This window comes from Chaetura pelagica, unplaced genomic scaffold (assembly GCF_000747805.2).
Source record: "Chaetura pelagica isolate M959 unplaced genomic scaffold, ChaPel_1.0 scaffold865, whole genome shotgun sequence".
Lineage (NCBI taxonomy): Eukaryota > Metazoa > Chordata > Aves > Apodiformes > Apodidae > Chaetura > Chaetura pelagica.
In genome coordinates, this window is record NW_009953298.1 from 245,183 (window position 1) to 249,654 (window position 4,472).

Here is a 4,472-nt window from a genome sequence, read left to right on the forward strand (position 1 = left end):
GAGGCTGGAGAGCCAGGGGTTGTGGAGGCTGAGAAGCCAAAGGTGGTGGAGGCTGGAGAACCAAGTGTTGTGGAGGCTGGAAAGCCAAAGGTGGTGGAGGCTGAGGAGCCAAGGGTGGTGGCACCTGGCAGGGTGTCACCCTTAATGCAATGCATCCTGGGACAACGGACACCAGTTCCTTGGCTCACTGGGAAATAACGGGCTTAATGGTTGGGGTGAAGTGAGAAGATGGGTGAGGAGTGGGCAGGATTCTCTTCCCTTGCTTTCAGCATCCAGAGGAAGGTGGGGAGAGCCAGAACGCCAAGCCCTTCTCCCATGGGAGATCCAAGATTAGGGTGGGACAATATCCCACCAGCAGTGTCCACTCTCTGCTCCGTGCTCCTCACAGCCCCTGCTTTGAGTGGCCCAGTTGTGGGGTAATTAGAGCACTAATGAGCCTGGGCAGAGACCCTTGGAAAGCTCTTCCAGATCATGGTCACCTCCAGTTTTTCCCTCTGGCTGTAGCAGGATGAAGCTGGGCTGGGGGGGCAGGGGGGATGGTGGGACCAGCTTGTGGCTGCTCATCTTCTGACCATGACTCATGGCCCGAAAAATCTGATAAACCAGCAAAAAAGAAAGGATCAAAAATAGACAGTTCTGCCCTTTGTCAAGTCACGTTGGGACTCATGTGAGGTTCCTGCAGGTCTGGAGCCAAAGGGGGGGGAGGTCTGGGAGGGACCAGGTAGGAGGGGTTAACTCTGGAACCTACTGATGGTGCTTGAAGGGCTCTGGGCTGAGTTGCATCTCGGCTGCCTCTGGGAAGAAACAAGAGGAGGAAAAGTTGTGCAGGACTCCCAGGAAAACACTGATCTCCTGCCAGAGGGACCCAGGGAACGTGGGAGCCTCATGGTGCTATTTTTAGCTGCGTCTCCAAGCGAAGCCGCACGCGCGTTCCCACGTCCCATCCCGCCCTGCCCACCAGCCAGCCCAGCTGTTCCCCACAGCAGGGAGAGACAGCAGCCCTGGGAGAGGCTGGGATCATAGAGTCCTTGAATCCCAGACTGGTTTGGGTTGGAAGGGACCTTCAAGATCATCTAGATCCAACCCCCTGCATGGGCAGGGACACCTCCCACCAGCCCAGGTTGCTCCAAGCCCCATCCAACCTGCCCTTCAACACTGCCAGGGATGGGGCAGCCACAGCTTCCCTGGGCAACCTGGGCCAGGCTCTCACCACCCTCACACCAAACAATTTCCTCATGTCTCACCTCAATCTCCCTCTTCCAGTTGCAATAACCTCCCTGCTGCCTGGCACGGGCTGTTTCTGGAGGTGGAGGTGTGTGGAACAAGCCCTGGGGCAACTTTTCAGCCACCTCCCACATGGTGCACGATGCAGGGCTTGGCTTTTGGGACCAAAGATGGTCCTTGGCTTTTTGGGGGATGGTTGGGACCCCGTGGGGGGTGGTCCAGGAGGGTGGGCTGGGATCTCCATCCCTTCTGGAAGATGTAGTCTAGAGGAAATGAGGTTATTCAGCCAATTGATGGTATTAAGTAGGGAGGTGGAAAGTCCCAAGTCTCGTGATGGAGTTTCTGGCTCCTGCAGATGGGAAAATTCACCTGGCTGGAAATCCTGAGTCTTCCTTGAGGTCTCCCGAGTCCTGCCTGGATGGTGCCAGCAGAAAGCTGGCTAGTAGAGCTGGTTGGACAGCTGGTTGGACAGCCAGAGGGACAAACACCCACGTGTGACATTGGGTGCATGAAGGGCTTTATGGTGATCCTTGGCATGGGGTTGGAGTGGCCAGTCCTCTCTTTTTGGGCAGGAAGGGCCCTTCCTGCCTTGGAGAAAAGCTGGGGCTGTTGGTGCATCATCCGTTGCTCCCCCAAAAGGAAGGAGAAGGAAGCCAAGGGAGCTGTCATCTGGGATGGGAAGCTGGAGGTGGGGGCAGAGGGCGAAGCGTGTCCCTGCTCTTGGCAGGTGGTGAGGACCATGTGGGATGTCCCTTTGCTGGGCCTTGCTCTCCATCCATGAGGGTGGGAAGGGAAGGGTGGCCTACCAGTATCCCACTGGGATGGAAGTGGGAGAGGGGCTGAGCTCAGGCTCAGCTCATGAGGGATCCTGGACCAAGCTGCTGAGTCTCTGGGAGTGAGGAGACACTGAAGCCTCCAGATGCCACCATCCAGTGATGCACTGTCCCCCCCCACCTTCACCTCATCCCTTCCTCCTGCCTGGCTGTCCCAGCCCCTCATGGGGGGGATGCTCAGGAGCTGGGACTGTCCAAAATCCTCCTCTTGACCTAAACCTGGACACTTTCGGACTCCCCTGGACATCAGGTTTGCTCAGCCTTCCTGGTGAGCTTCACCCTCTCCATGGGCTGGAGCTTCCCGGGGTTGGGATCCAGGATCCCCTCCTGCTCCTCCTTCCTTCCCATGTGCTGATGCTCCCATTGCCAACCCCATGCCCCAAAAATCCCTCTGGTCCCACCACCAAGGGCATGAGGTCTGGGCAGAGAAGGTGGGGAGGGGACACACATGTCACCTCATCCTCTCCCCCCACCCTCCCCGCGTCGCCAAACAAACCCCACGTTTGTTTGGGGTGGATTTGCAGGAACCAAAAAAACAACCCAAAAACCAAAAACAACCCCAAAATAAGAAGGGGGGAAAAAAAAAAAAAAAAGCCCTGGAGCCCCTTTGATAAACTGGGAGATGAACTCGGGTAAAATCCAAACAGCTGTGGGAGCTACAAGAGAAGCTTCTGTGTCAGGAGGCTGCAAAAAGCCCCCGCTCTGCCTGCCAGGAGGCTCCTTGGCTGCCTGCCCTTCTGCTGGAACCAGCTGAGCTCTCCCTGCCCCCCTCCTGCCTCGTGGAGAGGAGGTGTGTCAGGAGGCTGCAAAAAGCCACCGCTCTGCCTGCCAGGAGGCTCCTTGGCTGCCTGCCCTTCTGCTGGAACCAGCTGAGCTCTCCCTGCCCCCCTCCTGCCTCGTGGAGAGGAGGAACTGGAGAAGACCTTTTCTTCTTTTTTTTTCCCTCCCTCTTTGTGTCTTTTTCTGCCTCCCTTGAAGGCCTCTTTGCTCCCCAAAGGCTCTTCTCGCTGGCTTCGCTTCCAACCAGCCGTGGCTGGAGATCTGAGGTGGTGTGGTGGGGCTTTTGTGGCAGGTTGGGAGGGGGAGAGCTGCCTGTTTGCCAGGTGGGCCTCCTGTAGGTGCTGAGATGTTCCTGCAGCATCTTGAGAGCTTTGCAGGTCCAGGGCAGCTTCATCCATGGGTCACTGGAAGGACCCCATCCCTGGCAGTGTTGAAGGGCAGGTTGGATGGGGCTGGGAACAACCTGGGCTGGTGAGAGGTGTCCCTGCCCATGCAGGGGGGTTGGAACTAGATGATCCCTTCCAACCCAGACCATTCCATGGGTTTCCTCCAGGAAACTCCTGGGATGCACCAAGTGGGGCAGCCAGAGGCTGGTGCTGGATGTGGACTTCACCTTGGAGGAGTTGTCACCTTCCTCTGTGTGACTGGAGTTGTCACCTTCCTCTGTGTGACAGACAACGCCTTGGGCTGAGTGGACCATTCACCTTCCAAGTTAGTGGCCCAACTGCTTAGCTTCTGGCCCATCCTGGAGGATATTACTGGTTGATCATCATCTGTGCTGAAGATGCTCAGAAGAAGACACCAAAGCAGCAGCTTTGCCTCCACCCAGGCATGGGAAACCCCACGGCGGGAGCTCCAGAGCAGTGTTTTCATGGTGTGGGGACATCCAAGCTCTGCTTTTATGTCTCTCCCAGTGCCCCAGCTGGGCCTGGGCTCCTTGGGGGCTTTGATGTGACTCCAACAACCCCAGTGGGCCTCCAGCAACCCCCCAGCTCCTGCTTTACATCATGCATTGAGCTCCAGGAACCCAATGGAGGAGGCATCTCACGAGGTTTTCATTCCCTGAGGCTCTGGGACACCATCCTCAGCTCTTGGACACCCTCCAGAGGAGCCCCATGGAGTAGGAACTGGAAGAGGGGGAGACCAAATATCCCCTCAGGGATAGAGGTTGGATCTGGGGTTACAACCCACTGAGAAGTTCTTTTTGACCGAGAAACCAGGTTGCTCCACCTATGGATGTTCCTGCTGGGATAGCAGGAGCTGGGGCAGCCCCCACCTGGGGCTGGACCCACCAAGGAAGGGTGGGAGATGCCATCAAGAGCCAAAGGAGCTGGAGAGAAGCAGCTTCTGGGGATGAGCTTTATTTCCTACCCACCAAAGCTGCTCCAGGACCTGCTGTTCTTGGAGCTGCCTGGAAGGATTTGATGGGTTTTCCTGAAGGAAAATGGGAACCACATGTGAGCAGCACCAGAGTGAGCTGGGAATGGTGACCTGGGTCAGCCAGAGGGTGGAGGGGAGGAAGAGGAAGTGTGTGAAGGGAAGGAAAATCCTCCCAGAACAGCCAAGTTCCTTCCAAGGGCAGGTCCCAGTGGGGGGGTGTTTGCTCCCTCCCAGTTGCTTTCCCTGAGATCCCAG

At 57.1% G+C, this 4,472-nt stretch overlaps 1 protein-coding gene across 1 annotated transcript in view; it reads left to right on the forward strand.

Annotated features, from left to right (window-relative positions):
* The window catches only part of VAC14 (Vac14 homolog (S. cerevisiae)), a 63,521-nt gene that overhangs the window by 33,185 nt on the left and 25,864 nt on the right, over positions 1-4,472 (forward strand). The window lies entirely within an intron of this gene.